The sequence below is a fragment of the Triticum aestivum genome, chromosome 3A (assembly GCF_018294505.1).
Source record: "Triticum aestivum cultivar Chinese Spring chromosome 3A, IWGSC CS RefSeq v2.1, whole genome shotgun sequence".
Taxonomy (NCBI): domain Eukaryota; kingdom Viridiplantae; phylum Streptophyta; class Magnoliopsida; order Poales; family Poaceae; genus Triticum; species Triticum aestivum.
In genome coordinates this window covers 617,740,251-617,767,233 of record NC_057800.1, presented here as the reverse complement: position 1 = coordinate 617,767,233, position 26,983 = coordinate 617,740,251, and the positions used below count along the sequence as shown (strand labels likewise).

Sequence of the window (26,983 nt, the reverse complement as noted above, 5' to 3'; positions counted from 1 at the left end):
CGGTTCGAGAAAAATGTAGACATGACCGAGACATGTCTCCGGTCAATAACCAATAGCGGGACCTAGATGCCCATATTGGCTCCTACATATTCTACGAAGATCTTTATCGGTCAGACCGCATAACAACATACGTTGTTCCCTTTGTCATCGGTATGTTACTTGCCCGAGATTCGATCGTCGGTATCCAATACCTAGTTCAATCTCGTTACCGGCAAGTCTCTTTACTCGTTCCGTAATACATCATCCCGCAACTAACTCATTAGTTGCAATGCTTGCAAGGCTTATGTGATGTGCATTACCGAGAGGGCCCAGAGATACCTCTCCGACAATCGGAGTGACAAATCCTATTCTCGAAATACGCCAACCCAACATCTACCATTGGAGACACCTGTAGAGCTCCTTTATAATCACCCAGTTACGTTGTGACGTTTGGTAGCACACAAAGTGTTCCTCCGGCAAACGGGAGTTGCATAATCTCATAGTCATAGGAACATGTATAAGTCATGAAGAAAGCAATAGCAACATACTAAACGATCGGGTGCTAAGCTAATGGAATGGGTCATGTCAATCAGATCATTCAACTAATGATGTGACCTCGTTAATCAAATAACAACACTTTGTTCATGGTTAGGAAACATAACCATCTTTGATTAACGAGCTAGTCAAGTAGAGGCATACTAGTAACACTCTGTTTGTCTATGTATTCACACATGTATTATGTTTCCGGTTAATACAATTCTAGCATGAATAATAAACATTTATCATGATATAAGGAAATAAATAATAACTTTATTATTGCCTCTAGGGCATATTTCCTTCACAAGCCACATAGTTCATGGCATGCATGCCGGCAGACAGCCACAAGGAAGGCACATAGGCCAACAACCTACTAAAGAGTCCAACATCTAAAGCCGGAGGTCCCAACCAAGCCGAATTGTCAGGTCTGGGTTTCACACTGGCCTAGCGCACTCACATCGGGCGCCACATGTGTGTGTCGCGGAGGCTGTCGCCATCGTCATCCATCGAACCATCTTCAAATCATGTACTGACGCATCGACCTTGTAAGGCCTACATCGATGCCATCACGTCGCTAGACAACACCACCTCCCTACGCGCGTGCATCATCATGCACCCCGTCGCCGAGACCCTGCAGTGCCATGCCGCCTAGACTCCACGTCGTCGATATGTCGAATGTAACGCCGCTCAATCGTTGGAACTCTCCACTGGTCTCTCGAGAAGATGCACACCTTCAAGAATGACGCCCCCAAGGGGGGAACAACACAAGAGCGCCGCTATGATCCGATCAACTAATTTAAGGTTTCCCTTGGAGGTAGGTGATAGAGGTCCGAAACTTCTCCACGGTGATGCCTTCAAGAAGGGGATGAAACGGAAGAGCGTCGCCATCGCCGGCCTTGTCAGCTAGCAGAGAGCAAGGTTTTCACCCAGATTTGCTCGAAGAACCTCCATCAAACATCTTGTGCACGGACCACCACCATTCTTTGTCGGGGACTGGACGTTGAGGATCTAGGTCGCCGCTGCCTGACCGGCCGCTAGCACCACCATGATGCCTTAGCAGCTGACGCCATCACGCCCACCATGCTTACCTGTACACGCAGCCCAGAGCCACTGGCCCGCCCAAGCCCATCTGGGCCGCGCGAGGCCCACGCTCCTGGTTGCCGCAATAGGGGCACCTTTGCCGCGGGGAGACCGCGCCTCCACTGTCGCCGCCAAGCCGCACAAGCCGCCGGGGTCCTGTTGATCCTCATCGCTGAATCTCCACCGAATCATGCGCCACCGCCGCGCGAGGGAGAAGACCCCGCTGCCTACGTCACCGCCCAGGCTTCGCCCGGCATGACCTCGGGCGGCGGCGGGAGGGAGGGGACGAGGGGTGGAGGGGCTAGGGCCGGCGGCGCAGTCGCCCCCCGTGTCGCCTAGGGCCTAGGGTTGGCGACGCGGGGGTAGGGCTAATCCCTACAGAATCTAAAGATCATATTTTTGGTCGTGCTCACTGACCATATTTTTGGAAAGACGGTGGAGCTGCATAAAAACGTTATTCCTAACACTGCTTCCCTTGGCAGACGGTGGACCTGCATTCAGCAGCTAGCACATGTCAATCAGTGGCGGAGCCAAGGGGGGCAAGCGGGGGCCAGAACCCCCCCCCCTATCGATCGGCCCCCCTCAACAATACTCAGCGGGGACTAGTTTGTTTATTCCTAATTATTATCTGGCCATTAGCAAACACGTTGGCCTGACCTCTCTAGGTACGCAGTGTTGAATAGCCCAAGCCCACAATTGATAGCCCACAAACCACGTAATGGTTTGATGTGCTGGTCTGCAGGCCTTGAGAATACTTATCGATTGGACCGGTACACATCTTTTTGCCATCTGTTTGCGCAACTCCATCTCGATCGTTTTCGCAGCCGCTGCCGCCGCCGCGGCGGAGCTAGGGCTTAATCGAGCGGCAGACCATCACTCCATCAGCAACATTGACGAGCTGACCCACGAAGGTGCGGCTTCCGCGCGCTGGTATATGAGTCTACCACATGTTGATGTACTCATTGGCAAACGTCTCCGCCTCTCACAGGTCACAGCACGGCTTGTGGGTCTGACTAATCTCAACCAAAGGTATGCTACATAGATATATTATTTTACATTTAGAGTATACAAACTACTTCCTCCGTTTCAAATTATTTCCTTTAGATTTGTCTACATACAAATGTATCTAGATTCTAGATATGTTTTAGTATTAAATAAATCTGTATATATAAATCTATACATAGATGAATTTATTACAAGTAATTTAGGACGGAGATTGTACTAGTTAGATTCAATTACAGATGATATACCTGCTTCTGCTTTTGTACTAACTAGAAGTCTAGAATTGCATAAAGCATGAGGAAGAAGAGACCACCAATACCTAACAACTGAAGCCATTTGTTTTAACCACCGGGTCTACTAATGAGAATGCAGAGCGGCATGTATATATTTTAGGAGTGAAATCACTACAAAGTTTGACGTTTGATGGTTTGATGGGCTTGTAGTGCATAGATATAATTTAAGCTAATAAAAAAATCTAGCTATTTCAATATAATTGCAAGAAAATTTTGACATTGTTTGTTCAATATCGACGCTATATTTAAGAATCAATATACTTTGGTCCTGCATTTCTTGCACGTGCATTGTTCTCTTCGCCCCCCTTATGTTGAAATCCTGGCACATGTGCACGTACGTGAAGCCTCGGTACACCTCAGATATTTTCCGCCGCGGCATCTCGAGAGGCAATGGTCACCAACTCACCAACCAATCACGCATCCTTTGGCCCTGTTTGGTTCGGCTGTGGATTTCTAAAAGCAGCTGTGAAAAATCTGCTGTGAAAAAACAATTGCGAAAAATCTGATTTGAAAAAGATGTAGGTCATCAGGCAAGCCAGCTGATACAACCTTTTCAGATTTTGGCCCGCAGCGGAATCAGATTTTGGAAAGCACGTCCTGGGCTGCTTCCGTTTTTGGTTCAGATTTTGGCAGCGGATTTCTGAAATCGGATTCTGCTGGGTTCGCCCTTTGGTTCAGATTCTGTTGCGCGGCAGCGGAATCCGGCGATAAAAGTTGAACCAAACAGGGCCTTTGTCTTGTCCAATGTCAAATTTCCAGCAGTGTCCCCACAAGTCATCCTGCTTTATTGTTTAGAAGCAGCAGCGACTAATCATAGTTCTGAATTTAACACCCATGGGCAAAAATACGTACCGCAACGTGAGGTGCCAACAAATTCATCAGAATGCCCCGTACCCCAGAGCTGCGAATATCAAGGAGTGCACTTGATAACCTGACCGTGTAACTGATGCGAGAAGAGTCAAGATCTTTTTGATGGCGCTATCAGTTGGCTTTTCAAGTGGCACAGGTCCGCGTAGTATAGTCTCCACTCTCCACTGCCGTCCGGCCGGACAGGGACGCCGTCGATGAGAAATCCCCAGCGACGCAGCGCCACCGCTGGTCTCGTTCCATCTCGTAACCGTATCCCTGCACTTATCCTCCCCGCGGTTAAATGGCCACCCGTGAGGCCGGCCCTCACTGGCTGCTCCGCAGCGCACCAATCACCTTACCGGTTACATCTTGCATCTATCCTCTGGCTGTCCAAGTTCGATGTGCAAGTGTGCAACTCGTGTGTATTCTGAAGCGTCTCCCCTGTTCACACTTGCGATATCTGCTGGTACTAGCGTCAGTGAGGCATCGTTTCTAGAACCTTCCATACTTCAGAAGCTCGAAATTTGAGTCAATTACACAGGTGGTACTAAAACTTGGCGCAAATGGTCACTTTGGTGCTAGAAATTGTGGTGTGCATTGAAGTGGTGCAAGAACTTGACTTGGCTGTGCAAATATAGTGCTTATCCTGTTTGCATACGAACCATGACTCGAACCCACGACCAGAAGCTTAAAAACAAGCTGGATAACCACTAACTATTCAAGTCATAGTCTTTAATATGGATAACGACGGAATATATATTTAGCAAGCATGCATGTGGAGTTAAATGGGCTGCACATATTGCGGCCCATTTTGCACGAGCTATTTTTTGAGATATTTGTAAAACGCAAGTACCAAAAATTATGTTCAAATATTTGGTCGCTATAAATATTATGTAAACAAAGAAATTTCAATATACAGCCATGAATTATATATATATAATATGTAGTTAATATAGACATTTAAAAGTACTGAAATAAAAATAATAATGAATACAGAAAATGTATACACTCACGGATTATATTTAAATTTTAAAACGATGAATACAAACCTTTACTTAATATCTATGAATATTCAGAAGTGTATAATTTTTACTCATGACTTATATTCAAAAAATTATATAATTTAAATGTAGACACGCTTGAATATTCATATCAACAGTTTAAATTTAAAATTATGAATATTTATAATTATACAAACATTGAACTATAGAAATGTGCGTATAATATTTGCAATGTTTAAGGGCAGCCCGGTGCATGTAGCTCCCGCTTGCGCAGGGTCGGGGAAGTGTTTGTATACCTAAAAATTAGATAATATTTTCATTCGTAATTTCAAAATTTTGTATTATTTTTAATAAGACAAACATTTTTATAATTGATAAATATTATTTTCAATACACGAATGTTTTTGAAATAATACGTGCTTTTAAAAAATAAGTTAGTTAGTTTGTATGTAAGTAGTTTAAAAAGATATGAAAATATTTTAAAATAATACATAAATATTTTTATTTAATATACATTTTATATGTCCATATTAACTAAGTATTTTATAAAATACATGAGTGTGTATTTAAATGTTTCTATTTACTAATCATGGTTTGTTTGTATAAAATTTATAACACACAAAAATTTGAACATAACTTTTATTACTTATATTTTTAGCACAACATAATTTTCATTACTTACACTTACGAATATCTTATAAAAAATAGCTCTGGAAAATGGGCTGCGATATCTGCAGCCATTTAAGCTTCAGGTGCATCACTGCTAGTACATACATATAGGTTTCTTCAGCCTGAACAGACCTGAACAGTAGAGTGGTTAGACTGATTTGTTCTTTGGCCGGATCGTTGCAGGTTCGATACATGGGTGTTACCTTTTTTTGTAAGTTCAGAGTTGGTGGTGGTCCGTTCACCCTGAGCAGTTACCAGTAAGTTTTCTCGCAAAAAAATATTAAGCTACGAAAGTTTAATTATGAAGTACATATATGCATCTTGATCTTGATAATTTTAAAATGGTCTTGATATAAGCTAGTGTTTTCATGATTTTGCAAATAAATTAGAAACTACACTGACATAAGCTAGGGTTTAAAAAGCTCATTATGAACTATTGAGTTTTGAAATTCTTATAGAGCTGACGTTGCCTCGGAGTGATTTTTCTCGGAAACACTCTCCGATGCATCTAATTCCATGTATGAATCTCAAAGCGATGACATGTGAGAAGGACGAGACTTACCTGCTCCCCGCGAGTGCGTCCATCCGTGCTCCCGCATATGTGACTTAATTTGATTGAAACAAAATAGGGTCTGGCCCCATCCTTTAAAATCAAGAGGGAAAATGATTAGATTAGAAAGAAAAAAACAGCTGTAGGATGAAGTGGAAGCATGAATGAAAACATGAAAAGAGAGCAGGCAAGTCCGATCCATGTGAGAATTGCCAGCACATAGTTCTCGCATGCACCCTCTCAGGGAACAATGCAATCATTCGCTTCCACACATCATCCCTAGGAAATGATCCAGAGTGGAAGGAGGAGGGCCCCATCCCCGAAATTCAGGGGGAGGGATGAATTAGGCGCTGGCACATCTGTCTGTACGACAGTTTCCGTAAGCATTATCCGTAAGTGAAGCAATTTCGGTAGCATGACACCCGACAGAGGTAGCATCAGCAATTACGGGAAGCATGTATAGGAACTACTTCCGCTTGTTGTAGCATGTGTCATTAATACTTCCTCCGTTTCTAAATACTTTCTTCGTTCGAAAATATTTGTTGCAGAAATGGATATAAATGGATGCATCTAAAACTAAAATACGTCTACATATATTTATTCTTCCGACAAGTATTTCTGGACGAAGGGAGTATTTGTCTTTATAGATATTTCAACAAGTGACTACATACGGAGCAAAATGAATGAATTTATACTCTAAAATATGTCTACATATATTCGTATATGATAATCTATTTAAAATGACTAGAAAGACAAATATTTCAAAACGAAGTAAGGGGGTGTTTGTTTCCAGGGACTTTTTGGTGTATGGACTAGAAAAAGTCCCTAACAAACCAAACAGAGTGGGACTTTTTTGGGACTTTTTGCTAAAAGTCCTTAGAAGCACCTCCTTAAGAGTCTTTTTCAAAAAGTCCCAGGGACTAAGAGCATGCTTGGATACGTTTTAGTCCCATGACTAAAAGTAGTGGGACTAAAACTTGCTAGTCTCACCCATGCTTGGATCCAAGTACTAAAGAGACTAAAATCTAGTTATTGAGCATTTATTATCCTCCAAACCCTCCAATCCAGAACTAAGGAGAGGAATTAAATGAGGAGAGAGAGAGCTAATACATATTTTAGTAGGTTTCCCATGACTAAAAGATTTTAGCCTCAAGACTAGTCCTAGCCTCTCTTTAGTCAGGGGTGTTTGGAACTTTAGCCTCTAAAAGAGACTATTTTTAGTCAGACTAAAAATAGTCCCTTGTATCCAAGCACCCTCTAAAAAAAGTCCTAGGACTAGAGAAACAAACACCACCTAAGTATACTACACAATGCAGCCTGTTTCTAAAACCGCCTCCGTTGATTCTACCCGCAGGCGGTTATTCTCTTTTTGGCAACATAAACCCTCAAAGATCGTACGCAAAGAGCGAAATCCCTTCATGCAAGAGCAGATATCGTCTTCGCTATAAGTAAGGGATAGCTCTAGCGGTGTGTATAGCGTTGGGTAACCGCCAATCGTGCACCTCCTCATCTAATCTAAACTACTATTAAACAATCAAACAAAAACTTCTTTAAGTACACCTCACAAAGCGTACACAGATTCAATACCATCGCACGATTAGGCCCACTAAAATCAATTTAACGGTTAGCCTTAACCTAAACCATTTTCTGTGTGCACTTAGCAATTTACATTGACTGACTGTACTTCACCGTGGAGGAAAATGCGAAACTCCACGCCTAGGCAATTAGGAAACTAATAATCACGGATGCATCATATTCTAGGAAACTAAATCAGAGTGCATCCATCCTATTAGGAAACTAATCTCAGACAAATTCATCCTATTAAAAAACTTATCTCGGACGCATCCATCCTATTAGGAAGCCAATCGCGAGCCACCTGCCGCCATCATGCACGCTAGCCACGATGGGGGAAGCGCGAGGAGCTTCGTCTTCCTCTGGGAACACGCGTGTTGTCGCCGCCATCGTCTTCTACCTGAAGGCCAGGCGCTCTTCTACCGCTACTGCGACGACTCCATCCATGGTCCAGGGCATGCTCTCTGGCAACCATTGGCATCCGCATTGACTTCAGCTCCGTTCGCAACACCCACGCCGACAACAACCCACCACCGACGTCCTCCAAGTCCAAGCCGCCAACTGCCGTCGTCCCTAGGGCGGCACCAGTATCGGTCGTGGCCCAGGAGGTGCCGTCATTGCCGTTCCTGCCGTCATCCTACTGGGCCGTCGAGGACCTCCTGCAGTTCTTCCTACGTGCACAGCCGAGGGCACCAAAGGTCTATCACAAATCAATCAGGTGAACCTTTAATTCGATTTGGGGGTATTCTGCAATTTGCACGACTAATACTACACTTTTGGCACTTGGAGGCGGGTCAAAAAACATTTATCTGCAATTTCATCTATCAACCAATCTTCCTCTGATGCATTCTAGAAATAAAAAATTGGGACATGAAGAAATTGCTATTCCAGAGTTTAATTAATCGTTTGATAATTCCTACAAGCCTATATTACTTCATTAATAAATAATTGCTGATTTTATCTAAATGAGAATATTTTCCTGCGTTTACTCTATGCAGCAACATAACCACTATTCTGTCTCACTTTTGAAAATAAAATTTGAGCGACATCAAACATTGTGTATCCATTTGATTTATATTTTTAAAAACATTTAATTTTTTTTATTATGTGAATCTCACCTGATTTACGTTTAAGACGTGCGTTGCACGTGCACGCTTACTAGTTCGCACAAACGCTAAATGGTCCGTCCCAGCGTGCGTTGCCCATAATCAACCTGGCCATATTGATGACTTTTTTCAACAGTTATGTCATCCATATTTTTATTTTAGTCGGCCTTGTGTTAAAATACTTTTCAAAAATCATAAATAAATCAATGATTTCAAATAATGTTCCTGAACTACAAAAAATCTTCCTATATTTTAAAAATAAATTTGTATTTTAGTTTTGTTCTGATTAAACAAACATGAACTATAGAATATTCCAGGCTTTCCAAAATGTTCATTAATTCAAAATATTTCCATGAAATTTGCTTATTTATATGTCTTTTCGAAAATTCCTCAATTTCAAAATTATTCCGAAAATTCCAAATATGTTCATGAATTAAGAAGGTGTTCACAAATTCACAGAAAAAGAGATTTTTAAAACAACCAGAATTTTAAAAACATTCCTCAACTTTCAATTACTTTCACAAATAATGTACAAATAAAATGAAATCTGAAACACTCGAAAAATGCGGTAATAAACAAAATAGAGTCAGTAAAATGCAGAGGGCCCCACCCATCTAGCGATATAGTTTTACACACAGGCAAATAGGATTGTGGAAAACTGCCGACCTGCCGCACAAAATATTATGGATATAACTGGGTTGGCCCATTTTAGCCTTATACACATCCTGGGTTTGGAAGCATTCTAGAAGGTTCCTGACAGATTCAAATCCAGTTTTCTTCTTTTTTTGGATGTGCTTTTTCAATAATTTCCATTTTTTAAAAATGTTTGGAAACCTCTTAAAAAATTAGACTTTTAAAAATGTGCAGAAATTTTAAATAAAGTCAAGTTTTCCCAAAAATCGGAATTTCCAAAGATGTTCCCATTTTATCAATATTTCACAAAATATTTTTTTACTTATTTCTAAATTTATTTCATGACTTTCAATTTTTTTCGTAAATAAAGAAATGACAAATTCAAAAACCGTTTGGGAATTTTGAAAGGTTCATGTCTTCAAAATTATTTGCAATTTCAAAAAAATGTTTCCATTTTTTAAATTTCTTCAGGAATTCAAGAAAAAACGAGCATTTTCAGAAATTATTCAGTGTGTCTATAAAAATGCTCTCAAAATTAAAAAAATCAATTATTTTAAAACAAATCAAATTTTGAAATACATAATTTTCAATAACATCCACACATTTTGTGATAAAAATGATTGAAAACGAAAATGAGAAAAAAAGGAAATGAAAATAATCATGAACAGACAAGCACTTGTAGCGGACAACGAACAAAAAGGGCTTGTTGGCCCACCATCCTGCCCTATGCGGCCCTCCTCCAAATTGATGTAGTATACGTCAAATAGATTAGAGCAACTAGTCAAGGGGTGGCTGCCATCTTGGTGCTCAGAGATGGGGGACCTTGGATATTCAAGACATCTATGTTCTTCATCAACATCTAGTGATCATCATAATTTTGTGAGAATAAATTTCCTCTCGTTCTTCTGGCAATGCCATGAGGTTAGAGAGTTTTCTGCCCTTATAGATCCGATTATTTGAATCTGATGAGTTTATACTGTGTCAAGCTTTTTTTGTTGATTTGATTCTTTGTGGAGGTGAAATATTCCATCGACATCATCGTGAAGATATAGTGATTCGACGGCATGCACTTCTAGAGGTTCATCCCCGGCTCAAGTACATTCATCGATCAAGACTTCCCATCTTTTTAGATAGGTGACTCAAGGCGCTTTCAAAAATCATTATTGATAATGTTCGTGCGGGTGAAAGAGTGACAATATCGTTGCTCCAGTCCAATCGCAACCTCTTTATCGAAGTCTTTAGAGTATTCTTTTGAGCAGAGATTGATACTGCGAAGAAGGTGTTTACAAAAGACTACATTATAATTCTTAATCATAGGAGTTACTCTGTATTTTTTTGGATCTAGGTCCAAATGCGTGTACATGTAATTGTTATGAGTATAAATAAACTTACAGGTATTTCTCAAAAAAACTAATCAATGGGTTCCCTCAAAGAAGAAAAAACACTAGTCAAGGGGTACCCTTTGTGAGAGCTCCGCAAGGGTCACTTTGATGGGACGAGAGTGCGCCAAGTGGTGTGTGCATGCGCTGCCATGTGTCGCGTGGCGCTCCTTTTGGGAAAAAAATTGTACACATTTCTGGGTTTCAGATAGGTTTTTTCGTAGGTTTTCGGCTTTTCAGTTTTCCCTCGATTTTGAAGAATAAATTTTAACTTTTTTGTGTGATTTTTTCACAAGAAACACTGATTTGCTTTCGTGGAGATACAAAAATACTACCGCGAGAAGCACGACCGTGCCTCTCAGAAAGGAAAAAAACGCGTTTTTTTTTGCTTCCGCAAGAAACACAGATTTGATTATTGTTGAGGCACAAATTTCCTTCCATGAGAACCAAAGGAACACGAGGAAGGATCGAATCCGGAATGATGATATACGAGATAGAGTTGGGGTAGCACCAATTGAAGAGAAGCTTGTCCAACATCGTCTGAGATGGTTTGTGCATATTCAGCGCAGGCCTCCAGAAGCTCCGGTGCATAGTGGACGGCTAAAGCGTGCGGAGAATGTCAAGAGAGGGCGGGGTAGACCGAATTTGACATGGGAGGAGTCCGTTAAGAGAGACCTGAAGGATTGGAGTATCACCAAAGAGCTAGCTATGGACAGGGGTGCGTGGAAGCTTGCTATCCATGTGCCAGAGCCATGAGTTGGTTGCGAGATCTTATGGGTTTCACCTCTAGCCTACCCCAACTTGTTTGGGACTAAAGACTTTGTTGTTGTTGTTGTTGAGAACCAAAGAAAAAAATGTGTTTTTTCCTTTCACGAGAAGCACAAATTTACTTCTCGTCAAGGCACAAATATGCTTCCATGAGAAGCATAGTTATGCCTCTCGAAAGAAGAATAAAACACCTTTTTGATTTCATGAGAAGCACAAATATTTTTCTCGTGGAGTCATAGATTTACTTCTACGAGAAGCATAGTTGTACCTCTCGAAAAGGGAAAATTACGTACTTTTTTGTTTCCATAAAAATCACATATTTGCTTCTCGTGAAGGCATAAATTTGCTTTCGCGAGAAGCACAAATATGCCTCTTGAAAAGAGAAAAAAAATCTGTTTTTTTACTTCAACAAGCAGTACAAATTTGTTTCTTGCAGAGGCACGAATTTGCTTTCGTGAGAAGCACAGTTTTGCCTCACAGAAAGGCAAAAAATATGTTTTTTTGTTTCCACGAGTTGTGTTTCTAATAAAGGAAAACAAGTGGAAAAAAAACCTATGCTTTCGGCTCCAGTTTTTTTGATTTTTCAGTTAAGTAAACTTTATCGATCAAGACGCGAGAAATCCAATGATGAAAACGGTTCAAAATTTGAACGCGCGGTGGAAAGATAAAACATGTTGTATAAACAAATTTATGCAAAAGGGAAAACTCGCAGGTTACAACAAGTGGCCACATATAGTGCGCCAGTCGTCATGTGAGAATGTGGAGTGACCTTTACAAGAGGTACCCCCTTAACTAATGATTTCACAAATAGATCGACCTACATAGATGTCATGTTTCTAAGCTCGAGCTCAAATGAGATCGGGCGAGCAGTAAAATTCAAAATTAAAATATGAATCTTTTTGGGGTCAAAATTGACAAATATTTTGAGTGCTCACAAAATTTCATGAAGAAATGACATTTCTAGAAGTTGTGGGAAAAAACAATGCTCCAAAAATGTTATTTTTGAAAGCATTTTGGAGTGTTGATTATTTTTGGCACGTCTTCCACGAATGGAATTTCATGATAAAAAAATTGCAAGCATGCAAAACATTTGTCAAGTAGGAATTCTAAAGGATATGAATTTTGCAGAAAAAGTTCCTTTCGAGCCGTTTGATTTGTATGAATGAATTCGTATTCGTAAGTCGGATAGGAACCAATCTTTCACATTTTAAGGAAGAAACAGTAGCATAGAGTCCATGAAAAAAAATCATATCCTATGCATTAAATGATATCTATTTCTTTGAGATACATATCTCACTTTCTAGGATTTTCCTATCCCTATGATATTCCTATCATGTGAACCAGAAAGTTCTCATTGTTTTTAAAATTTATTTTCATTTTTCTTCTTCAGATTTTACTATTCGTCGCGAGCGAGCTCACCAGCAGAAGATGACTTTCGGACATATATCGACTTTTTTTTTGAGGAAAGGCCATCATGGCTAGCTTTATTAATCATGGATAATGTTTACATCGTCTACTAGCTCCCTAATCAAAAAATCAGGAGGCTCATGCAACCAAACAGAAGAAACCTTATTACAATAACTGAAATTTGCTAGCACATGAGTTGCACGGTACAAGAACGTAAACAATGCTTGTAGATGACCTTCCCGATCGAAGTACTTAAATCCACACATTCTGCAAAGAGCGCTGCTGCTTCATCCCACCATCTTGTTTGACCCGAACAGAAATTGATAACTTGTAAAGAGTCAGATTCCGCCTCCAGACAGCTAAATTCCAATGAATTAGCAAATGCCAATTCGTCCCTCATGGCCATGGCTTCTGATGTAATCGCATCTACTACCACTGGGAGGAACTTGCATTGGGCCGCAATAAAAGTTCCCCTTACATCTCGTAGGACTACCGAGGTAGCTCCCATCCCTTCATCTGGGAAGAAAGCCGCATCAACATTCATTTTAACCGAACCTGGGCTTGGTTTTGTCCATTTCACTTCAGGCATGCTCAAGGGACCTGCATGTATTGTTGCAAAATTGCGTATTATAGAAAGGACCGAAACCGGCCATCTCCATGTTGGCGGAACCTGTTCATTATGAGTAATCTGCCTCCTTATCCACCACAAATACCATGCCCCCACCATCAGACCTTGCTTAAGCTCAACATTAGGGTGTATGGATAGTTGATTCTCCGGTGGAGATAGAATATGTTCAACAATAGCAGACCCCGACCGATCAACCACAGCTGAGTGTTCGATAACATCCATCATACCCAGTCATCTCCACAACTCCTTTGCATTAGTGCATAAGAACAACAGGTGTTTAAGATCCTCCGTGCCCTGATGGCAAATCGGGCAGGCCCCATCTGAGCCTACATGCCGGTTCATTAGGGTTGATTTTAGTGGGATGATCCCTCGCAATATTCTCCAACCAAAGATTTGAACTTTACGTGGCACATGAAGTTTCCATAGTGTATTCCAAGTATCCAAGGGTGCGGATCCAGTTGGGCTCTCTACCCTGTTTGCATGCGCCCTGAAAGTATGATTCCACTGAAGATGGTAAGCCGTTTTGACGGAGAAAATCCCTGTTCGGTTAGGTTGCCAAGCAATGAAATCTTCGAAGGCTTGCGGGTATAATGGGATTTGCATAATCCTTCGTACATCCACTGCCCAAAATATATCTCTTAGTAATTCCTCATCCCAAGTTCCATTCACCGGATCCATCAAGTCACAAACTCTTGTAAGGAGTGTTTGGTTACGAGGGGTGATCACTTTCCTGTCTGCGCTGGTAGGGATCCATGGATCGTTCCAGATATTCACATGTTCCCCCGTACCAATTCTCCAAATATATCCTCTTCTGAAAGTTTCTAACCCTTTCAGTATACTCTGCCATGTGAAGGAAGACCCGTTTTTTGGGGTAGCTTCTAGGATACTCCCATTAGGGAAGTATTTAGCTTTCAGCACGCGGGCCATTAGGGACTCCGGCTCTGTCACAATCCTCCAACATTGCTTTGCAAGCATTGCTAAGTTAAACGAGTATAGATCTCGAAATCCCATACCACCTTCACTTTTTGGGATGCAAAGTTTCCACCATGCCATCCAATGCATCCTTTTGTGATCCTCATCGTCTCCCCACCAAAACTGAGCTATGATGTCCGTAATTTCTTTACAAACCCCCTTTGGAATACAGAAAACTGACATAGCAAATACTGGGATCGCTTGTGCAACAGCCTTCAGTAAAATCTCTTTGCCCCCAACAGAGAGTTGTTTTTCCATCCACCCTAATATTCTTTTCTTTATCCTTTCAACAAAATGCCTGAAGCAATCACTCTTATCTGCCCCCACAATAGCTGGAAGTCCCAGGTATTTGTCTGACAAAGCTTCTGTATCAATATGAAGTATTTGACCAATTTCTGCTTTTGTTACCTCACTGGTATTAGGGCTGAGATATACACTTGATTTAGCCAGGCTCACCATCTGTCTAGAACTTGCACAATAGGCATCCAAAACTTGTTGTAAGGAAGTTGCATTTAACACATCTGCTCTCATGAGAATTAGTGAATCATCAGCAAATAATAGGTGTGATACTGATGGTGCATTTCTACACACACTAATCCCATCCATGCCACCAACTTCTTCTTTGTACTGCAACATGCTGGATAATCCTTCTGCACATAGAAGGAACAAATAGGGAGAAAGGGGATCCCCTTGTCTAATCCCCCTTGAGGGTATAAATATTTCAGTTTCTTGAGAATTTACCCTCACCTTGTATCTTACCGAAGAGACACACGCCATGATCATATCTATCCATTATGTGTTAAACCCCAGTTTCTCCATCATTCTCCTAAGGAAGATCCATTCCACTCGATCATAGGCTTTATGCATATCTAATTTGACTGCACACAGACCAGCCGCCCCTGCCCTCTTATTCTTGATTTTGTGGACACATTCATAGGCAATCAAGACATTATCCGTGATAAGTCTCCCAGAGACAAAAGCACTCTGAGAAGGTGATATGATCTCATGTAGGATACCCTTCAGTCTACCAGCCAACATCTTGGAAATGATTTTATAAAGCACATTACATAAGCTTATAGGTCTATATTGCGTGATTAATTCAGGAGAATCAACTTTGGGAATCGGCACAATAGACGTATCATTCCATTCCTCTGGAATCTGCCTTCTATTAATAGCAAACGGAACTTCTTGGGTTATCTCATCTCCCAGAATGCCCCAATATTTTTTGAAGAAAATGGCATGGAGGCCATCCGGCCCGGGGGCTTTAAGATCCCCAATACTGAAAACAGCTTTTCGCACATCGTCAGCAGTATAAGGGGTCATTAACATATCATTCATTTGATCTGTCACTTTAGTTTGCACTTTATTTATAACAGCAGGGTCTACAAAATTAACCTCGGATGTAAACAGGTTGTTAAAATAGCCTTTAATATGTGGCTTCAGGATGTCCATACCTTCTAGAATATTACCATTTTCATCCTTGAGCTTCTTAATCATATTCTTTTTACGCCTAGCACTTGCATAGGCTTGGAAAAACCCCATGTTGCGGTCTCCATGTTTCAGCCATCCCGCTCTTGATCGTTGCATGTAATGAATTTCTTCTAAGTCAAGCAAGAATTCAATGAGCTCTGAGATCTCCTTCCTTTTCTCCTCACTAGCAGCATCCATTGGCCCAGTCATGACTTCCTCAAGCTCTCTTTGCGCTTTCCGGAGTCTCTTCTTTGGTTTCTTCAGCACCCTTTGATCCCAATCATGAAACGAGGTATGCATATTGTTTAGTTTCTCCTGGATGGTTGTAAGGTTCGGATTCAAATTTGCTGCATGCCATGCCCCTTGTACTAGCTCCGGAAAATCTCTTTCCCTTAACCATCTCGCTTCAAAACGCTTTGTTCGTTCTCCACCACCGTACGCAAGAGCATAGTATTCTGTATCAACCAAAATTGGACGGTGGTCTGAATGGTTATATAGCAGGTTTTGCAGTGCCGCCGATGGGTACAAAGCTTCCCATCCGGCGTTGATTAGCCCTCTGTCCAACCTCTCTCTGATTCCTCCCCTCTGCCACGTGAACCGATCGCCTTTAAAACCCATGTCCCGCAATTCACAATCGTCAATCGCCGACTGGAAGGCCTGCATGTATTGCGGCGGTCTCGGGTTTCCTCCTTCCTTTTCAGACAAGAATTGTATTTTATTCAGGTCCCCAATCAGTAGCCACGGCAAATTGTTGTCCTGGTGTAGTCGGCGCATTCTCTCCCATGTTTTATGTTTGTGCGCCCATCTGAATTCATCGTACATCCCCGTACACCTCCACACTGAATGACTTTCATCTTCCACTTGTACGTCAATGAACATCGGGTCTAACTTTAGTGGGAGTATCTTTATTTCCTTTTTCCATAGCATCAACAGGCCTCCCTTTCTACTATCACCTGGACAAACTATTTTATGATTCATTTTCAGTCTTCTCCTCAAACATTCAACCGGATAGCTTTCTAGGTGTGTCTCCGACAAAAACATCACATCTGGGCTACAACTTCGCTGGACGTCCAGCAAAGCACGAACTGCCGGGGCATTCCCAAGCCCCCGACAGTTCCAACTTAACAGTTTCATTGCTCCCGGCGGTCCCCTTCGAAAGGGGCCGCCGATCTCTTATCTGTTTCCTGCTCCATCTCCTCTACGTGACTCCTCACTTCTCCATTCACTCCTTTGAGCTTCTTCCTGCTGGCACTCTTTTGGGGGGTAGTTGCTTGATTCTCCGAGTTACAAGGTTCTTTATCCTCTCCTTCATAGCGATGTACTAAGTTTGATACTACCGATTTCGTAGTATTGCCCACCGGTACTATGGCTAAATTTTCTGCCCCTGCCGCCGTCGAATCCTCCGCTGTTCTTTTTCCCAAACAGATTCCCACCCCTACTATGTTCTCAGCATGTTCCATCCCTTTGGCATTACTTGCCTGGTGTGTTGCCAACGACTGATCTGTTTCTCCAACCTTCATCCCTCTCACATCCTGACTCAGGGTGGTGGTGCTTGGGTTTATCATATTCTCATCCTTCTCCCTTGCACTCATCATTGCCGTATGGCCCACTGCATTAAATCTCCAACTCCCCTGGTATGTGGGATTCGGATCCACCTCCATGTTGAGGCCTCTGCCTCTGCCAAATCCTCTCCCGGACCCTCTTCCTCCTTCCTCCGTCTCATCATCACCCCTATCCGTACTTCTACCTATGCCTCCTCGGCCTCCTCCTCTTCCCCTCCTTGAGGCTAAAATAAAAGGGCCCCATTCAAATTTTGTTATGTCATGCTCTCCTGTACCACATTCCTCATACCAGTGCCCCATGAAACCACATGCATGACAGAAGGTTGGAAGTTTTTCATACTTAACAAGATATTTATCAGTCTTCCCTGCTCTAGTTATTCCTACCGCCCTGGTAAGCTTTTTGTTAACATCCAGTTTCACCCTGGCACGAATAAACTCACCTACGAATCCATTGGGCAGTGTCACTTGTACCTCCTGAACTTCACCAATTCTGCTGGCCAAGCTTCTCAACGCCGATGGGCTCCTTAGGACACCATTGGGCAGTTTATGGATCTGACACCACGTCTCCAGCTTATCTAGTTTCACCTTCTCCGAATTATCAAACCCATCATACTCCGTCAAAAGCAGGGCCGAGCCCTTAAAATCCCATGGCCCTTGATGCATCGCTTTGTTCCATTCCCCCAGGCAGTTGAATTGAATTGAAAACAGATTTGTATTGATTCTCCTCCAAACCACCTGATGCGCTGCGTTCCAGGCCGCCTTCATGTCCGCAATCAACGCGCTCTGACTGAAGCTTTTGGTTGTCAACAGCCGCCCTAGGGCTAGCCACTTTGGCTTAATTTCCTCAACGTCAGCTTCATCTTCCCAGACTAGATCATCCACCTCCTCATCCTGGAGGTTCAATCTCTCCAGCAGGGTTGCCGCTTCTTCAGGGATACGATCTCCCGATCCACTCCCAGAACCAATCTCCGCCATGGCTGGGACTCTCCAACCTTGAAGCCCTAACTGCGTGCACCCAACTAGGGACGGGGGGAAGCAGGCAGCAGGTTAACAGGAACGGACTCGCCGGATTACACCCGACGACAATGGCTACTCCCGGTGGCGGCTCCCCCGGAGGACAAGCAAACCCTAGTCGCGAGACCTAGGGGAAAAAAACTAATTATAGCCAGTACATGCCTTAAAAAAAGCTAGAGCAAACATCGCTCGTAAATGTTGCCTGTGGGAGTTGCTATGAGTTGCTTCTAACGAGTACTACGTGAAGCATCGCTCGCGCAGGACGCTTATGTGCTCATGCGCCCACTCTACATGGGCCTGGCCAAGCGTGTAAGAGTAGTGCTCGCAAGCGAATAGCATGTTTGTTTTTAATATTATTTGGGCCAGTTTAATTTTAGTTAAAAATAAAAAAATTCATGAATTTCTAAAACATCCTCTTATTTAAAAAATCTTTCATGAATTTGAAAAACTTTAGGAATTTCAAAATTGTCCAGTGAAAATTATTCACGAATTTGGAAAAAGTTCATGAATTTTACATTCTTCATGTATTTGATTTTTTAATAATTTTTATGTAATTTTTTAATTTTGAAAAAAATGTTCACGAATTTGTACAAACTTCACAAATTGTATTTTTGTCCATATTTCAATAAAATGTTTTTGAATTTGTTATAATTAATGAATTTGAAAAGAAATTAGTGAACGTGATTTGGAAAAAATTCAGTGAAAATGTTTGTGAATTTAAAAATTGTAATGGATTAGAAGTAATTCGCAGACATTATTCTTGAACTTGTATCAAACCGGAACCAGAGCACCGCGCCTACCGCTAAAATGGGCCGGCCCACTTGCTCGTTGGTGCGATCGTCTTTTAGGGTTTCAGCGCCAATTTGCCGCTTCGAGCGGCATATAGGATTTGTTGGAGCCCGTGCTCTCAATCAGTGGCGTAGCTAGAGGGTGGACCGGATGGTCCATGGACCACTCTAGAATTTCCCCATAGTTTGTATATAGTGTAGTAAAAATATATTTCTTTGAAAATAATTATATTTATGTAAAAATTTCCATTATTAGACCACTGACTGGCTACGCCACTGCTCGACATTATGCTTCGCAGTAGCCTGTGCAGCTCTTGAAGTGGATCCTCCAAATTTGTGAGTTGAAGCCTTTTCTAGGTTTGCTTCAGAGCTTCTTCAGGTGCTTCGTCGGGCTTTACATAGTATATAGTTTTGTAGTGCTAATTGCCCACTTTTCCATAAGAGACCCGAAGTTCTCCTATTCCGGGCACAAGTTGACGCAAAGACCATGTATCACTCTTTGCGAGAAATACTAGCACCATCGCCCGGTCGAAAAGCTGAAGCGCAGATTAAGAGAAGTAAATACTAGCTTCATTGCCCGCTACAACATATATTGGTCGGCCCATTAAGCCGCGCTAGTATAGTGTGGGGCGTGGAACCAATGGCTGATTTTAGGAAACTTCTGGAAACTTGGGAAGGTTCCAGAAGCTTTTTTTATTCGGCTTTCTTTGTTCTTTTTCAAATTTACAAACATTTTTTATTTTTCTGAACTATTTTTTAAAATTCGTGAACATTTTTAAATTCACAAACATTTTTTCAAATTTACGAACATTTTGCTGATAATTTTCAAACCTCGTTCATTGATTTTTTTTTTCTAATTCATGAACTTATATCAAATTTGTGAAGATCTTTTTCAAATCTGCGAACATTATTTCTGGCTCCTACGGCCACCCTCCTCTGTTTCTGTCCGCCACCTCCTCTCTGTCGGCTCGAATAGAATAACGACCACCGATTCCCGTGAGATGGCAAAACATCACCGTGCTTCTCCGTGTTGATCTAAGAAAAACATCACCCTGTCTCCCGTGCCCCTCCTTGATTTCAACTCCTACCTTACCCTTCCACCTCTCGTTTTTTGTCCGTACTAGCCGAATACCGACTTGGGTCCTGTTGATATGTTTTTCCTACCATTAATTCTTTTTGATATGCTTGTCCTACCATTAATAATATTAAAAAATGTAGTGGTGAAGGCCAACGAGCTGCTGCGGAAATAAAATTAGTACCACCATTAACAATTCAGAGAAGAATGGCCAAGTCTCTAACCCGTACAGTGGTGGTGAAGGTGGGTGGTAGGGGATAGGAATGTGTCGTGCATTACAGTGTAACAGGTAGGAGTTGTTCCTCCTTTAATTTCTCAACATGATTCTTGAATCTTGATCGCAGTGTTGCCTCCTTTAGACAGTGCACATGCGTCTTATATTTGCCAGTTGGTTACACCAGCCTACCTACTCGATGCCGTGCTGTGGGAATCCACCGGATAATATTTACTTCTGAATCTGTAGGTTTTCCCTCTGGGTCATACCATCACTGTACGGCTAGGCAGGAATGTGTCCCGATTTGTCCTTGTTTTCTTTTATTATATCGCAACAGTTGGGAATAATGCTTCTATCACAAGTAAAACTGCGAGGTGCTGATTAAGCAGAAATGCACACGATGTTTCATGATACTGGCTAGCTATCGAACTGGCATGCTATAGGAAAACTGTATTGATGTTGACAGAAGGTGTGTTTACTGCACTTCATTCTTCGGACAACATTACATTTATTTTGCTCATATGTGTGTCAGCTTTTTAATGGCTGTGACCTGTGTCTACAAGTGCTTTTATGCTCCCCCAGTAGAATTATTTCAGATCCACAATTTGTGCATTTGATTGATAATGCCAACTGAAGAAACACCACTTTTGCCTTTCACCATTACTTCAACGATTCACTTCATGTGCATTTCGTATGGCCTGCATTTTCCATCTTGCATCCTCACCAATTCACTTCATGTGAAGGGCGGCCAGCACGTTGGCGGCCGTTGCAAATTTGCCTCTCTTCATATGGCCTGCATTATCCATCTTGCATCCTCACCAATTGTTAAGTTCACACTGCATATGAAGGGCGGCGAGCACGTTAGCGACCATTGCTGCTGTCGCATGAGTAGGTCGGGGTTGGGCTAATGCGAGTGAACAGAGAGAGAATGATCAGCCAACTTTTTTCACTCCTCCAATGCCCTATGCTTAGTTGGCATTGGCCGGTGAGTTGGCACTACCCAGTTAGCGGTCAATGTGGTCAGCTCCAACTCAGTAGCCAATGCCTAGGGTTGGGAGGAGTAAAAAAAAAAAACTATCTGATCGGAGGGAAGTACATATTCAAGAAAGTTAACGGGTAACTTACTGTAGGAATCCATTATCTTTCTTTCAAAAGAGTAGCAACATACTTCCTCAGTAACAAAATGTAAGATATTTTTTATGCCCTATGCAAAACCAAAAAACGTCTTACTTTTTGGTACAAAGGTTGTACCATTTTTTCTTAATTTTGATCCGTTGAGTGGTTTGTCGCCGCCGAGCTTGTGGTCACCTTCTACACCCCCTTCCCTATCTCCAGAATGAGTTCACTCCTCACAATAGAAGCGCACAAATTGTCGCCCACTACTACTCAAACCGAATGGCCATTCTTTCTCTCGAGAAAACGGCAGAAGCACTGCCCTTCCACACTAGACGAAAAAAGAAGGATATGGACAGAGGTGCCGAGTTCTTCAAGGGAACTCAACAAAACCCAAGTGAGCTCACAACACACAACAACCTAATCGATGTCCTCACTTGCCCTAGCGCGGCCAAGCGCCATTTCTCGTTGCTTTCTATCCTCAAAAGCAAGTGCGGCCACCTAGAAATGGTTTAGAGGATCCTTTCGCTACATCGCCTCCTTCAATGCCGAGGAAATCACCGTGTCGCACCAGAGAAGGGACAATCTTTGCATAGGTGCACGACAATCTCAGAAGCCCTCAAGCATAGCTAGCAAATCGGACAGTGTGGCCACCCATGGACCGAAAGCATGCCGACAGTCAATTTTCTCCATGGAGAACCAACAACGAGAAGATCTTGCATTCAGGCTTTGCATGCGCTGACCAAATCTACGTTGAAGGAAACTTGGGGTGAGACCCATGGAATCGGGCAGCATAGGCAGATACCGAAGTATATATTTTATCGATGATCCATTACCATGAGATGTTGTCCGCCTAGTTAGGGATGAGATTTGTCTAAGTTAAAAGTGTCCACAGGTTCAAAAACTCGCGGAGCTGAACCGGGGACTGCAAGAGGGCCACGAGCTGGATCCAATTATCATCCTGACGCTCCTTCATAACTGTCATGTTCTTTCGTGTAGTGATCTTGCAAAGCTCGGGGGTGCAAGTCTTCGCGGTCCTTTGCCGCTCCAACTGTCGTGCCAGAAGAGAACCCTCGCACCAGTGCCAATGGTGATGGTGGTAGAAGCTCAAAAGAAATCCATGTCTCTATTGTCACACGGCAGGGTGGAGCCCACCCACAGACGATCAGAGACATGCCACTCAAACCAAGGCCATCGTATTCTTAGTGCCCTGCCAAGCTTCTTCCAATCCACAATTCCCAGTCCACGAAGCGCCTTCGGCTAAGAAACACTTGTCGAGTTGACCTTGGAGTGCCTTCCTGGCACATTCTCGATATCCTCTCCATGTTGGACGAAGTTGCGTAAGATCTTGTTAAGCTTGTGAGTTACCCACTTGTGTAACGGAAGGTTGTGAGATGATACATTGCCATAGCAGTTAGAACAAATTTTGCCAAAGTCACCCTTCCTAGACATGCAAGGTTCTTGCCCTTCCCTCTAGGCAATCTGCTGGCAATCATGTCGATGAGGAGCTGGAGCTCAATCTTTCTGAGATGACGGGTGTGTAGCGAAAGGCCAAGACATTTGCTGGGAAAGAACCAATCTTAGCAAGGAATGCCAAGAGAATGTCCGAAAGGTCGACACCTTGATAGAGGATTGGAAAAGGGAGCAAAATGCCGAAATTGCAGCCAGCTCCTCTTTAACTAGATTCGCAAAATCACGGCATCGTCTGCCTAGAGGGAGATGCGACAGGTGGCAGTGCACTCTTATTAGCTTGAGGATTCCAGTGTCAAAAGTGGTCTTGGGAATCTTCTAGCACGAATCAATGGCCAGAGCTGGCCAATAGGTTCTACTATCTCCATCTGGTTATATTAGGCCCCCTAATATTATGGATCAAATTTTGATCATCTATGACTAATAATAATATGACTTACATACTATAAAAGGTATACTGTTGAATTTTTCTAAGTTTATGGTTAAAATCCCCTATAACACTATGCTCCCTGGTTTTAAAGAGCCCACATTCAATTGAGGTCTTCAATTAGAATTAGGTCATCCGATTTTGACCGAATGAACAATTTATCAAAGCTCTCTCATTCAGCAATTTTATAATATATACTATGCTTCCTAGTTTTTAAGGCCTCTCAATTGATTGAGGTCTTCAATTTAGAAATGGGTAAACAATTTTTTAAGGAGGTCTCTCATTCAACCATCAACAACCGCCCTACAAAAATATATCAAACCCGCGAAAAGGATCGATATAGTTGACTAGAGAGGGGGGGGGGGTGAATAGGCAACTAACAATTTTTAGCTTTTCTTTAACAATTTAAACTTTCCATCAAAGTAGATTGTCTAGATATGCAACTAGGTGAGCAACCTATATGATGCAACAACAACAAGCACACAAGCAAGCAATGGATACAACACAATAAAGGCTTGCACAAGTAAAGGTAAGAGATAACCAAGAGTGGAACTGGTGGAGACGAGGATGTGTTACCGAAGTTCCTTCCCTTTGAGAGGAAGTACATCTCCGTTGGAGCGGTGTCGAGGCATAATGCTCCCCAAGAAGCCACTAGGGACACCGTATTCTCCTCACGCCCTCACACAATGCGAGATGCCGTGATTCCACTATTGGTGCCCTTGGAGGCAGCAACCGAATATTTACAAACAAGATTGGAGCAATCTCCACAACTTAATTGGAGGCTCCCAATGACACCACGAAGCTTCACCACAATGGAATATGACTTCACGGTGACCTCCACCATCTAGGGTGCTCAAACACCCAAGAGTAACAAGATTCATAAGGGATTAGTGGGGGGAATCAAATTTCTCTTGGTGGAAGTGTAGATTGGGGCCTTCTCAACCAATCCCTAGAAAATCAACAAGTTTGATTGGCTAGGGAGATAAATCGGGTGAAAATGGAGCTTTGAGCAACAATGGAGCTTCGAAGGGAAGATGTCAACTCTAAGAGGAAGAAGACCCCCCTTTATATAGGGGAGCAAAAATCCAACCGTTTTTCTGCCCAGTCCGCAGTTAAGCGATACTACCGCTCCTAGGAGCGGTACTACCGCTTAGGCGGTACACCACTGCACAACGCTAAGTCTACACAGAGTGTAGCAACGGTAGTGCCACTGAAGCGGTACTACCGCTGACAAGAGCGGTACTACCGCTTGGGTCTTAGTCCTGGAGATGCAGTGGTAGTAGAGGGAGCCATGGGCGGCAGTACCGTGCCAAGCGGTACTATCGCCCTAGTGCCGCTCTACTACCGCTAGAGGCAAAGTCGGAACAAAACCTTGCACACGAGACCACCCCGCAAACGGTAGTGGAGACGGTAGTATGGGCTGTAGTACCGCTTAAGCGGTACTATCGCTGTACTACCGCACTACTACCGTGAGAGAAAAATGGGCATCCGAAAGTTGCACACACGGGGAGGCCCTAAGCGGTAGTACCATGGAAGTACCGGCGGTACTACTGTGGGCACAGGCGGTACTACCGCTGGCAAGATGCTGAGAAAACCACAGAAAACACAGGAAGGGCTCCGGAGATGGAAAGGAGGCAGTGGGTGCATATGGGGTTGTGTATGTGTTGATTCCACCCATACCTTTCCGAAGCAGACCCCCTCTTAATAGTACGGCTTTCCTACGACTCAAATCCACCAAAAAGAAACATAGAAAAACCCGCTGTCTTCGAAAGGCTCCAAGGGGCGTCGAATCATCTAGTGCCTAACCATGAGATATCTGAAAAGCTCAATGCACACGACTAGTTCGCAAATGCATTGTCATCAATCACCGAAACCACTTAGGGAGAAATATGCCCTTACAATCTCCCCCTTTTTGGTGGATTGATGACAATACGGGATTTGCTCATAGAGATATATAACGAGCATACGCAAACCCAAGAATCTATAAAAGATAGACAGGCTCCCCCTAGATGTGTGCATTCAACTGATGTGCTTTGGACTGCACAACACACATACTAGGATCAACACCCCCCTATATTTTATAGATCGGACAATCCTTGCAATGATAGAAGGGACATTTAAGCAAGTAAACTAATAAGTCTAAAGATCAAACATTCACGCACATAGAGAAATAATAAGATTAACTAGGGTAGCATATGTCTTACATCATATGAAAGAGAGTCTCACAACAAACCAAAGCAAACAAAGAAAAGAGTTCACAAGCAGAAACACAAAGGCAACAAGAACCAAGCTTGTGACTCGGCAACACCCTACAGAAAGACAAATCCCCGGTCCTAAACCTCCCCCCTTTGTCATCGAGACACCAAAAGGGGGAGAGAGTGACCTAACGCAACTAGTCTCCTCCTCAGAATCAGACCCATCAACAGACATCTCCTCAGACCGATCGGACTCCTCCTCGATCTCTTGATCCTGAGTTGGAGCAGAAGTAGCAGTATTGGACTCATCCGAGTCCGTCCAGTGAGAGTACCAAGAGATCCACTTGTCCTCCGGAGTGATACGGTCCTCAGAGCCATCTTGAACTGGGATTTCAAGCTTCCTCATGATCGCCTTCCTCTCCTAACGAGCCTTCTTGGCATCCACATGTGCCAAGTACATCTTGTGCTGAACATCGATCTGAAGGCAAAAGAGCTTCTTCACCTTATGCTTGATCTTGGTCGCCCAACCTGATTGACCAGAAGAGTGCTTTGTGCCGGGAGCAGGACCACCATCATCACCTTGATCTTCTCCAGAAGCAGAAGATACAGCCGCCTCAGGACGTGCGGTAGAGGCCCAAAGCTCCTTCTGACGCAAGTTGAGAACGTCATGAGGAGTCAAGGGTCCGTGCTCAAGTGGCACACCAGGTAAGGTGGAGTTCCAGGTAGACTGAATCAGCTTGAAGATGAAAGGAGCATAAATTGGGCAGTGATCTCCATAGGTAGCACTCACTAGCTCCTTCCACATGACGTGAGAGACATCCAAGACGGCATCCGTGCTCTTCTCAGAGTGGCACAATAGAAGCATATCCACAAGATGGCCATGCACCATGTCCAAGTTGCCAATGCGAGGAAAAAGAGTTTGCCAGAAGATGCGATGCATAATATCAAAGAAAGGCTTGAGCTCCTTCTTGACTCCCTTCTCAGTCTTGGTGATAATCATGTGAGGTTTCAGCTCATCCTTGTGGGTAGGCCCCCCCCTCGTGGTGAGGACGAAGGCCAAGAGGCTTCCTCAGCCCCTCGCCAGGATATCCAAGAAGAGCCCTAAACATGGACTCTTGGAGAATGCAAAGAGCGGACTCGTTGAATTGATGATCCACGGCTTCTCTAGGAGTGAAGTTGCTTGGGTCATGCGGGTAGAAACCTTGCTCAATAATTCTCCAAAGGTTAGTA

At 42.9% G+C, this 26,983-nt stretch overlaps 1 long non-coding RNA gene across 1 annotated transcript; it reads left to right on the top strand.

Annotated features, from left to right (window-relative positions):
- The first annotated feature begins 2,374 nt into the window (after positions 1 to 2,374).
- Positions 2,375 to 5,723, top strand: LOC123058799 (uncharacterized). Its single transcript, XR_006427304.1, has 3 exons — positions 2,375 to 2,507; positions 2,585 to 2,625; positions 5,594 to 5,723. It is a non-coding gene; the product is annotated as an uncharacterized lncRNA (long non-coding RNA).
- The last annotated feature ends 21,260 nt before the right edge of the window (positions 5,724 to 26,983 follow it).